Source organism: Cynoglossus semilaevis, chromosome 15, assembly GCF_000523025.1.
Source record: "Cynoglossus semilaevis isolate Cse_v1.0 chromosome 15, Cse_v1.0, whole genome shotgun sequence".
Taxonomy (NCBI): domain Eukaryota; kingdom Metazoa; phylum Chordata; class Actinopteri; order Pleuronectiformes; family Cynoglossidae; genus Cynoglossus; species Cynoglossus semilaevis.
This window is the reverse complement of record NC_024321.1, coordinates 7,949,452-7,962,250: the sequence shown is the minus strand read 5'-3', so window position 1 is coordinate 7,962,250 and position 12,799 is coordinate 7,949,452. Positions and strand designations below refer to the sequence as shown.

Genomic DNA, 12,799 nt, shown 5'->3' with positions numbered 1-12,799 from the left:
ATGTGACACTTGCCCTGAGATAACTGCCTGAGTGGAGAGGAGAACAGAGGGCAGCGGACGAGAGGTCAGATTTTTTTTTTTTGTTTTTTTGACCACAGTTTGCTTTTTTAAGGATGTGGGTTTTGAAAGTTTAGTCATTCGAGTTGATTTTACCTCCAAACTTAAAAACACCACACACACAGACACACACAGACACATTTACCAAGGATGATCCCCACATGGTGTTACCTGTCTGAGGTCCGTGGTCGTACACCTGGCCTCAGGCCACGTCCCACAGTCCTCCTCTGTAATGCTACACACTCACCACAGAGGTTAACACACAAACACACTCACACGGGGTAAAACACTCTCCTCCACTGAAGCAGCCCTGAAGGCCTTCTAAATCTCCTGAGACAACCTGCCGTGAGGTAATGAGGAATTAAAGGTGAGGAAGGAGGTCTCCGGAAGATTTACAGGCTTTAACTCCTGTTCGTGTCACTCCTGCAGACCTGTCGGCCTGTGGCTATCAATAACAACGACCACAACCGCCAGCGTCTGACTGTCCGACCAACATGACATCATGAATGCCGCAGTTTTCTGTGTTCATGTTTCATTACATGTTGCATTTCAGGCTGTACCAGAACTGATTAAATAATCATATTAAATATAATAAAATAAATTTGAATATAATTTTTTTTCCTAAAATGTGTCTTTTTGAATGAAGAGAAAATAATTAATTATAAACATAATAAAATGACAGAAAATTGAAAACATCTTTTTAGAAAACAGTTTTTAGTTTATTTTCTTGTTTTGATTCTGGTTACAATAAATAATTACACTATTACTTAAATTATTACTATTATTTTGCAGACTTACTTTTAATGATGAAAGATGCATTAAAGATGTGTTTAAAGGTGTTTATATAATAATAATAACAATAATGAATATTATTATTATTATACATTAGATCTATAGATTAAAATAAAATAAAAATAATAAATATATTTAAAATAACTTTAAAGCATCATATTGCATATATTTTAGAGTATTTTGGTTCATTATTAAGTGAATTTATATAACATATTTTCTCAACTGTGCACTTCAAATAAATTGGTTACTAATGACACATGACTGAGCACATAAAAAAATACTTAAAATTAAAAAATATATATTTAATTTCCACTCACTAAGCAGTGTTTGATGAATTAACGTATAGCACAAAAAAAAATTAAATGTATATGAGAACTAATGAGTTACAGACACCAGTTCAGGTGCATTGTGTCTGTGGCTGTGACTTTAACAGACAAATGTAATGCAGCTGGATGAGTACAGACGAGTGCTTCATGAGTATTTTCCGACGCAGCCTGTGTGACAAACATCTGTGGCCACTCCTCATTCCACTTTGTTTCTCCCGTGAACAGAGCAGACAAACACTCCGAAATCAGATTGACGGCTTTGCCTTCATCTTCTTACTTTTGTGTTTAATCTCATTTCAAACATTTTTCCACAACAGACGCTCCTTCGCTATAGTGAACCATCAAAGCGTTGTGTCGGAAAAATCACAATCCTTCAATATTTACAGTGAAAGTCAAAAGTGTAATTCTGCCGCACAGTCAAAAACATGTTTAGTAAACCACAAAGGCACTGGTTGTTAACAGTCAACTGGACAATGAGCAGGGGGATTAAAAATGTAGCCAGCAGATCAAATCATTGGATACAGAGATAAGCTGTGTCTGATCTGAAGTTCAGAGGAAAAACTGATTTCAGTAGGAGGGAACAGGAAACCAAAACCCAAAAGAATCTACTGTGACAACACTGTGGCTACAGGTGACATACGGACAACTACGGCTGAATCGCATGGGCAGCGGAGTGTGACTCACTGACATGTCACTAAGAAATCAACAGGTTCAGAAGTTTGTCATGATTCATATGTCAAATGACAGTCAAAAAAACCATCACGGCTTAAAGCGAGGAGAGACTGAATCCTCTGCTGCGTGTCTTTGTGCTTCTGAAATTACACTTGCAGGTAGTTTGTGGTTGAAATGTTTCATTAACAACAGACAACGGAGGCACGTCGCTGGAACTCTGAACACATGCGTCTTTCTGTGGACTGACTCTTTCACCCGTCAGGGTGCAGAGGGGCTGTGAGTCCTCAGCACGTGGGCTTTTAAACCCAGACAGGTTTGTACGGTGCAATTATCAGACTAAGACATAGGGTGCAATAATCAGTAGGTGCTGCAGCGTTAGCTACGGGGAAGGTGAAGGAAACACCGTTGAAAACACAGGGCCGGTGTTAGGTGTGGGGACTGAACTCACCTGACTGTAGTTCCTCGTCCTACAAGTGCGCAGGGTGTTTTCTGTGATGAGGACAGTCTGATAGCATGACATGGGCCGCGGTGGGTGTGCCCCGCTATGGGAGAATGTGTGTAGGTGTGCTTGCAGTTTAAAAATAGGGCATGCCTAAGACACAACTGACGAACACAATTCATAAATGTGTTTACCTTTGTGTCAAGGGAGACCGTGTGAATGTGGCTCGATCTAGTCAACGTCTGACGTGAGGCATGAGACTCTGTGACAAGTCCATCATTAGCGAGGAGGAGGACAGACGTAAAGACGATAAGAATGCGTGTTGTTTAAGGGGTCTCTGAGCTAAGGTGAGCGGTGAAGAGACGGGGAAATGAAGAAATAACGTCCGACTGGAACAAAATCCGGTTATAAAACGTGCGCATTGATGCCGTGTGCATGTTTGAGTGCATGCATGCGTGTGTGTTCAGCCATGTCTGCAGGGTGAGGTGGAGGCTGATGCTTTGGCAGCAGGTCTGGCACGTCTTTCAGGCCCAAACCTGCAGAGGAGCAAGAGACGAAGACGTAGACGTAGACACAGAGAGACATACACAGAGAGACAGACAGTGGGCAAATAGGTGTGAGTCTGCCTGTCTTCATGCGATATGCTTCACTTGTACTTATACATCACTAAAAGCTCCTGCCACTGACAAAGCAAATAAAGGTCCAGTTCAGCCAAATACTGGCTCCCAGCTCTGAGGGAGGACAGTTATTAAGGCGCTGAGAGGCAGGAGAGCAAACACAGTCATTTAATGTTCATTTCACTTCCTCCAAAAGTCATTTTCAGTTTATCACCATCTACTCTTGTTTCCCCACCATCTATTCCGGTGGTCTATTTAGGCTCTGATTTATTATTTTCACAGGTCTGGACACTCATTTTTAACATGGGAGCCTGCAGTGTAACTTTGTTTTGCTTTATCTTTCACCCAGCCACATCACTGCTGATGAAGCCATTGTATTTCATCAGTCATGTGTTTTAGGAATGCAAACAAAAAGGTTGTCTCGCCTGTTTTAAATGTAAAGGTTGAATGGATTTCAACACTTTTTTTTATTTATGTATATGTAAAAAAAAAACAAATAAACACTAGTGAAGTGGTAGAGACATCTCAGGTACATTGGAAACTACAACAACAGCAAGAGGAATCATTCAGCTGTATTGTATAATTTTTTTTACTCGTCAGTTTTGCTAGGGTGTCACCATTTGTTGGTCCAAAGGTTGTTGAAAGTATAGCCAATAGGTGGCAGTAATGCTATTTAGGGATTAAAAGATTATACGTAAACCCCTAAGAAAAAGAGAAAGTCTAAAGCTATTCAATGATCCATTCTTTTGAGCCTGACTTTGAAAACAAGAAAGTCAACTGGGATAAACTGATCGGAGGATGTTCTCAGTTCTCCAACACACGGGTTTGGAGCCTGAAGTTTGCACCAAAATGACCTAGGATTGTGGTTATTTAAGGTTTCTGTTCTGACGGCAACATGTTGTTGTTGTTATTATCAGTATTTGAAGAGGCCTGGTTAGTGAAGTCAGGGAATGTCAGCCTGACTACTGTAAAATAAGAAATTCCCCAACACTCATGTTACCAAATATTTGGTGTGTGTATCATATCATCAGGTGTAATAATGAGAAGTATTTCTTATATCCAGCAGAAACTTTATAGTTTCCAAAAACAGTGGATTGACCACTGTGTACTGTGGTTCTCTTTAAACAACCAGCAACTCTGTGACATCATGAACAAAATGCCACTGTGCCACGACTGTACCAAAACTGACGAGACGTATTACTAACAGTTGTCAGTCATGCTAACCCTGTAACATCTTGTCACATACACATGAACCTGCCTCATCTCTTCTTCGTTGGATTTCAATAAAGGCTCTGTAGCTGTGATTGGCTTTACTGCCTCCTACTGGCTGTACAGACAAATGGCCATATCCTTCATGTTTTTCCTATGGCCTAATAGAAATGACTTTGTTTTATTTATTTTATTTTATTTATTTTTAGAAATCCTACATATGAATAATCTTTTAAAAACTCAGCCTCATCACTAACAATAGTCCCCCGTCATCAAGTAGGTTCAGAATAATGTCATCTAGATTAAAGGTAGTATTTCCTTGCAGAGTTGAACTTGTGCTGCAGATATTGTTAGATAAAAGGATTTCCTGAATAATATCCAGAGAAAGCATTCACCTACAAGGCAGCACTTCTAAAGACAGTATGTTTTCCCCAAGGCAGTAAATCTCTCTGCATTGTGACCACGGCACAAAAACTACATTGGAGAGTGTATCAACCCCATAACCTCAAAGGAAATCTCCATTCAGTGGCCATAAAAGGACGCCTTAGCGCTCTATTGCTGTGGGGCTGGTTACAGAAGAAGAGAATGGATTAGGAGAGAAAACAGAGAGGAGAAAAAGTGAAGAGTGTACAGGTGAGGTCCTATGGCTATGGAGGTTTGCTCAGCTGTGCTGTATTCTTCTCTGCACCCCACCCAGTAACCAAAGGCCTGGATATCTTTCCATTTCACTCTTCTCCACCCTCCCTCCCTTGGTCGCTCTAGCTCTTTCATATTTGCACAGGTGAGAGACGACATCAGGTCTAATAAGTGTGGGTGGGACACCTGAAAGTCAGGTTTGCCTGGCTGGTGGACAAGTTCACCTGTGGACTGTGGTGAAACTGGCCTCTGCTTTGACAACGAGAGAAATAGAAAACTAAATAATTCTGTTTATATCTGAAAACATTTAAACATTTTATTATTATTGTTTCTTCGTACTTATTTATTAAATTTATTTAAAGAAGAAAAGTACTTTAGATTTGGTGCTGTTGTGTGAGAGACAAAATCTGCACGTACAAACAGCAAGAGACTGACAGCAGGGAGGGCCGAGGTTCAGGGAACCTGGTGGAGTAGTGAAGGAGTCATCAGGGTGGGGAGGCTTTTCTCTAAGGGCCAAAAGTTCAGAGGGAGGCAGAGCGAGTTGGTAACCTTAGCCAACATGTGCCAGAGTCTCACGTGTTCCCTGCATTGTCTTATCAGGTAGAAGCTCAGGTTTCTGGAGGACAGAGAGCTTCCTGAGTGCTGAGGTCCGAGCACCACCGCCACCACCCACCCACCCACCCACCCACTTACTCACCCACCTTCTCACCTGCCTTCCTCCTGGACCCCTTGCTCCACCCTGCAAAGGTAAACACACACACACAATTAGCAAACACACATACATAATACATCAACGCATATGCATATGTGTAAAAGGCAAACACTGGAGCATGCTCCAGCCTGAGAAAGTTGCCTCAGACGTGCGAGCTAGAGTGCCAGAGAAGACGACAAACACACACGGGTGCCACGGCCAGCCGGTAAATAATGTACACTTGCTGCAAATCTGGGTGATGTCTTTCTTTTTGTAAAGAATTATGATGAGCCTGTCAACACCTTGGGAAAAAATACAGCCCAGGTATTACAATGGCAACTGGAGGAACAAGTCGTAAATCACAACAGCGATTACGCCCAGGAGTCTCTGTCAGACACATGAAGCAGGATTTTACGTCATCAGGATATAAGATGAAGAGGCCATAAACACAGCTTGTTTGATCTCTCAGTTCTGGAAATTTTTTCAGCTGCAAACCTGCTGTTTTCAGGCCATACAGGAAGACAACCTCTCTCTCTGCAGCTGTAAATCACCAGTCCTGGTGGTCTCCAAATGAAGTTGTGAAAAAAGAAAATACACCAGTCCTGGTGGTCTCCAAATGAAGTCGTGAAAAAAGAAAATACAAAACAACACATTAAGCAGTGGCTATGAAAACACCGCGGTTCAAATCGACCTGATTTGATCATATTATTACACATATTATTACTTTGTCCTCCATACAGGTTTTTCAGGGAAAGAATGCACATGTAATAATACAGCTTTTGTTAATACAACAAAGTGTTGCTGCAGCTTTAATTCACTGCCAACTGACTGTGTCATCAACTGCACTAAGGCTCCTGATGAGTGTGTAACAATGGAACAATTTGTGATATAATACTTTGGATTCTCTCCTGCTTTGATGATGAATTCACTGATTTTGGACATGTGTGAGTGTTTGTGTACTTCTGTCTTCTTTGTTTACGCAGTACATACCTGTGTACTGCAAGGAAACCAGAACATCCAGAGACAACTGTCACACACACACACACACACACACACAGGGGTGGAACATGAGGAAGGACCATCAGTTACAGTGGAGAGGCTAGGCTGGTTTTTGAGGTTAGGCAACGGCCCTTACGATGTGGCCACTGACGGCCAAGACAGTCCTATCTAATTAGGAGAATAGGAAGTGACAAGAAAACACTGTTAGCATGTTGTGGGCGCCGGGCTACAGCAGCTGATGCTGTCACTGGCATTCAGGTGTCGTTTGGCTCCTATTTGATGGACTGGCATAAATTGAATCCACTAATCATCTACTTGTTCTTATTGTCAAAAGGGAATCTAGATGCAAACTTGCCAGAGAAAAGTTGACAGAAAAAGTGAGAAGAAGACACATTTTATTATAAATCTTCTCTTCAGACACTACTTAGACCTAGGTCTTTCTAGCTAGTTCTAGCGTCGTTTGTTTACATCCCCAGGACTGCACGTGTTTCTTGCTACAGACGCTGCAAAAATAATGAGTATTGTGAACAAACTACACAACAATGGTTGACCATATTTTTACTTAAACACCAGCGTGTCAGAGAAGACTGATGACATTCTTCGACAGTGTGCAATTCTCTAGGGGAACATTTCTAACACCTGACTTTCCGCTCTGAAGGCTAATTGTAAAAAGGCCAGGTTGAAAGTTAGAAACACACTGGGGCCCTTCACATGTCATTCATCCGCTTTCGGAGACCCGGATCGAGGCCTTTGGTCTCCGAGATGACTAAACACGCTGAGCTTGGAATAGTTGTGATGTCATTGGAATTCCATGAGGACTAAACAAGGACCGTCTCCATGACAACATAACTCTCAGCTCGTTATGGTTTGGAATTATGTGTGAATGAAAAAGAGAGCAAGAGGAGGAGAGAAACCCTAAAGCCTCGACCTCAAATCACACTGCACCAGTTCCCAACGGTGCCTGTAAATTAAATCAACACAAAAGCAGCATTTATCTCATATGTTTGCTTTAAAAACATAATTGTAAAACCATGAGGATAATTATAAACTACACCTCTACATTCCAAACTGTATATAGTATCACATGTCTGTCATTGCTACGACAGCAACAGAGATGCTTGGAGATAGGCAGGTCTCTCTCCATGGGAGGTAATGGGCCTTGACTTCTCAGCTACTGGTCACACCCTGATTTTTGTTAAAAAGGTGCTCAGGCTAATGATCCCCCCACTGGGAGAGCAGGACACCCCAGGAGCTGCAGCGAGGGGGAGGGGGAGCAGAATGCGGAGGTGGATGGAACGTTTGCAGACGCAGGTCGTCTCACCTGATCTACTCCATGAAAATGTAAGGATGGTCGTAACTGCAGACGAGAAAAAGAATCACACAAGAAAACAAACGTCTGAGTCGCACACCTCACCAGAGGGAATACAACAAAAATGTGAAATAAGATATCGGGAGAAGAGATATGCCGAAAGCACTGGGAGATAATATGAAGAAGAAACAGATACGAGCGTGGAAACAGCAATTGATTTTTTTTTTATAGGTGAACTGAGTGTTTTCTGTCAGGAAGAGACTATTCCACTTTGGAATAGTGGATTTTAGGCAATGAAATAAAACTGAAGTACTGAGATAACCAGATGTAGTAAACTTCAAGTAATGTTAAATGTAATAGTACACTTTTAATTCTGCACTTTTATTATGGTTTGCACATCATGGTACTTGCAACCACAGTGACCGTAAAAGTCAAGTTTGTGACTGGTTGTTTGCTGTTAGAGCTGCTGAGTCACCAGGCTAAAAGCACACACACACACACAGAGCTACTGAACAGTCTCATTAATAACAGTCGTTTTCAGATCTGCACCGCAGGGAAAAGGTTTGTCCTTATGTCGTAGATATAGGTCGGGTTTACAACAGTCCTCATATCTAACTAAATACCATTGAGGGCTGGGTTACATGAGGTGTGAACAGTTACAGTAAAACATGTCAATGCATTTGTCTTCCTTTCAAATTCATCTGCTCTCTGACACCTAGCAAAGATTTTACTGAATGTTAGAGGTTCGCCACTGCATTGGTGAATTGCAGCAGCATGCAAGAGCTCCATGTGGAGGTGTGAATGTTAACATGGCTCAATCTGTATGTCAATGAGGAAAAACAATCCATGCTAATCTGCTGCCACAGACAGGTGTCCAGTTAGGCCAATCAGGAGGGGAATCATCTGGAGTGGAGAGGGTTCAGAGAAGCCCAGATCAGGGCCTTGATTGCAGCTGGGTGATTTACAGCTGAGAACAAAAATGACGGCAGCACTGATGGAGGGGCTGTGACTCCGACTCACCGCTCACCTGACATCCATGCACTGATGTGCACAGACAGATGTGCAGACGCGTAAACACACACTCGCACACACAGGCACCAAAACACTGTCCGCTTGTGTTAGTCACGGCGGTGCTGGGATCAGCTCTGCCTGGTTTTACTCTTTGACCCAAACGTGGCCCCGGGGGCTTGCATTTGACCTGCTGCATTTTACTAACAACACATAAACCAAAACAACTCAGCAAGCCACTTCCTATGAACTCAGCACAGATGAAACAGATAACTGTCTCTGCCCTGCAGTGGCATATGTAAATACAACGGGAAAAGCAGAGGTTTGCATGAATGAATTTGGGGGTGTGTGAGGGGGGGGATTCCTGATGTTAAGTGTGCTTATGGGAGAGGAGGAGGAGGAGGAGGAGGAGAAGGAGGTCACCATCAAAAGTGTTCTTTTGAGCATCCCCTTTGATCTCCCATGTCATTTTGAGAGAGAAGAAGGACATCTAGGAATGAGAGTTGTCTTCAAAGTGACCCTGACAGACACTGGCAGCAGCATCTGTCTTACAGTCATCGCTGGATGATATAATGATATAATGAAAATACTCTACATTTGACATTGTCAATGACAAAGGTGTAAATAAGAAAAAAGTGAGTCACTTGCATCTATTAATTCAAGCTCAAAGCTTCAATGTGACATTACTTCAATTCCTTCAAGAACTCCTTCAAGAACGCACAATGTGAGCCAATATATTATACATGTAATAATAGTATTTCATAAGTGCACGCAGTGATAGACATTCCACCACAACAGCAAAGAACATGCAAGTTATGTTGAGGACACTCGCTTTTTTTTCAAGCATAGACCAATGAAAATTTCTCACAGAATTAGTGCATTGATTTTTTTTTTAAAACAAGATTTTAAAATAAAATTTAGGCATAATCACTGCTCATGTTCACTTTTCCATTTAAACAGAAGATTTCTGTAGTACAGCTAAGAACATTCTTGGCATATGGAGAAAGTTCCTTGTGTGTTTCAGGGTTTTATTTTTTGGTGTTGGAAACAAACTCAGAACAAAGACCAAACCCAAGAAGTTACCAACTATTCAATATTCACAGTAGATTAATGAAATCTTCTGTTGAAACCAGCTGCCTCTCAGTAGACTCATATGTTAGCTGCATATTTTTGCTTCCTCTGTATTTGAAAGCTTGAGCCTAAGTTTTTTGTTTTCACCAAATACAACTTATTTGCATCCACATGGGTTGACCACAACTGACCCCAAGGCCATGTCCTGACATCCTTTCTTCAGGCACTTATTATTTGTTATTTGTTTCTACTGACAACAGTACAAAAGTTGATAATTAAGCCTATTGAGACAAACAAAGCACACATTTTTGTGTAAGCCTATTGAGACAAACAAAGCACACATGTATAACTAAACGAATAAAATAATTAAAATTACAACCAAAAGTTATTGAATTTTTAAATGTAGGATTTGTACTAAAAGATCAATTTGCTGCAGCTCGTGCTTTATCACGCTTTATGAACATCTCAAGCAGAACTGATGCATTAGGATTTACATCCTGTTACATCAACTGTTGACTTCTTGATTGTAACGGAAAACAAATGCGTTGGTTGCTTTTGACACTTGAACAGGTTTTACGTGGCTGCCAACTGAAATGATTATTATTTATGGGCAATAAACTGAAGTGTTTATAAATAAAACCACGTTTTTTAGAATTGTTGAGAGTGCCCTTTTCTTTTTCAAGGAATTGTGCTCGTTAACCCAGGTAAACCGTGCACTTTTGTTGGGGTCAGTTAAGTGCACGGCTCCCTGATCTGTCAGGAACTGCGTGTAAAGTGATTCTGCTCCTGCTTGCGTCTGCAGTTGACATTATATAAGTATCAAGAAAGAGTTAATTCTGGGTTTGTGTTTTAAAGTGGCCGCACTTTTGCCCCAGGTCCTGGTGCTGGAATTAAGAGGTTGTCTCTGACGTACGATAGTTCTAGGATAGGCAGGTGAGTACATGTACATGTGCACCCCCCCAACACACACACACACACACACACACACGCACGCACATACTAACAAAATAAACAAAGCGTCACATGTCCACTGACTAGTTTATGTAACTATTTGAGCTGAAAGTAATTATTAGAAGAAAAATAAATAGCTCCTCATTTTCTTAAATGTTTTTGAAGTTAACTGTTAAGCCAAAGTTCTTGTTCTGTTTATTAAACATCTGACAGTGATAAATGGAGCTTAGTGGCCATCCCTGACTGATGACAGAGACTGGAAACCATGACTACTGTTGGCAAATACATCCTGTTTGAAGCCTCGCAGGCATGACTCATAACACCAAAACCAACACCTAATAGTTTGAAGGTTCACTGCTGTAGCTTCTCTCATTTCAAACTGCTGGGAACCAACAGGCAACTTCCATAAGAGTGTGTACTGTACGCCTGACTGCCAGGGCCAGGAGGCCTGGGGAAGGTGAGGAGGCAGCAGAGGGGGGTGAGAAAGAGAGAGGATTTTTTTTAGGGTGCCTACAGTTTTTTGGGGCTGAGTGGGTCTATTTAGCCCCCAGCAGATTGCTCTCCTCTCCTTCCCTCCCCTCCTGCCCCTCCACCGCTCTCCTCCCCCTGGCTTTGTGTACCCTGAGCCTACTCCTCCCCCTTTTGTCACCCGGGCATTCCGCTTTGGTTAGCACACACAATGGGCGCTCAGTGCTCACCCTCCTGACACTGCATTCTGCCTGTGCACCAGGGACTGGGCACGGGAGGAGGGAGGGAAAGGAGGTCCAGGGAAGGGGTGATGGTGGTGGTGGGGGCGAGGGGGTTAAAGGATGACAGCAACTCACCCCATGTGACCAAAATGCCATCAAGTATCAGCACCCGTCCCCGCCCCCTTTTTCAAAGACCACCGTCTTACTTCACCCCTTCCATACAGATGGGCAGTAAAACGAGTGCCAGCAGGCCTCGTTGGCACACCGAAAACAAAACCCTCCACTTCACAGGCCAAACAAATGAACAGGTGTCTCTTATGGCTCAGTGCTGATGTAAAGCCCTGCCTTTATCGACATTATTTCTCTCTGCACAGTTACGTATGTTCCGTGTTGTTGATCAAACAAGTACAGAAACCCACCAAAGTGTAACAATGTCCTTCATTTCTCATAGGAAACTCCCAAAGGATCGACCGACCCATCTGCCTATCTATCTATCTATCTATCTATCTATCTATCTATCTATCTATCTATCTATCTATCTATCTATCTATCTGTCTGTCTGTCTGTCTGTCTGTCTGTCTGTCTGTCTGTCTGTCTGTCTGTCTGTCTGTCTGTCTGTCTGTCTGTCTGTCTGTCTGTCTGTCTGTCTGTCTGTCTGTCTGTCTGTCTGTCTGTCTGTCTGTCTGTCTGTCTGTCTATCTACAAGAGTTGTACCATTTCACTAGTGTAAGAAATTGGACTGTTTCTCAGAGAAACTCACAACAAACACCACTGGCCACCTGGATGAATCTCAGGTGTAAAGAGTTGGGATTAGGGCTGTTGTGCTGGTAATTATTCAGAGGAAATTTAACTCCTACTTAAGAATAGCAACCAGTGGAGAGTATGAGGATGAGCGGCTGTGTGTGTGTGTATGTGTGTGTGTGTGGTGACTCAGAGGCTAGTGGGGGGTTAGTTTGGGTTTCAAAGACCCTGCTTGTTCGCCCATATTTCACACCACGGTGACATCTTAAAGCCCAGACAGGCCTGGTTGCTTTGCCCTCTCTTTTACTTTCTGAGAAAAAAGGGGAATTGGGATGTGAGGGAGGGGTAAACTGAAATATATGCAAATGGTCCCCCAGAGGGGATACGAATTTTATGGGTTCAGAATTTAGTTCAGCCAACCTGAATAATCAAATGTGGGAACAAAAAAAAAATGAAGTGAGCCCCCCTCCACCCTTCCACCACCATCACCAAAACTCCATACCTCCAGCCTCACCCCCACCTCTGTCCCTCCTGCCAGGTCCTCATATAAGAGGAGCTCAGTAAGACCAAATTCTTATTAGAAACTCCTTAC

At 42.3% G+C, this 12,799-nt stretch overlaps 1 long non-coding RNA gene across 1 annotated transcript in view; it reads right to left on the bottom strand.

Moving 5' to 3' along the window:
• Positions 1-1,183: 1,183 nt before the first annotated feature.
• Positions 1,184-12,799, bottom strand: part of LOC103390763 (uncharacterized) — a 64,779-nt gene continuing 53,163 nt past the window's right edge. Inside the window, exons 5-6 of the long non-coding RNA XR_001761218.2 lie at positions 5,458-5,487; positions 1,184-2,822 (exon numbers count right to left, since the gene is read on the bottom strand). This is a non-coding gene — a long non-coding RNA (uncharacterized LOC103390763). The remainder of the gene's footprint in view (positions 2,823-5,457; positions 5,488-12,799) is intronic.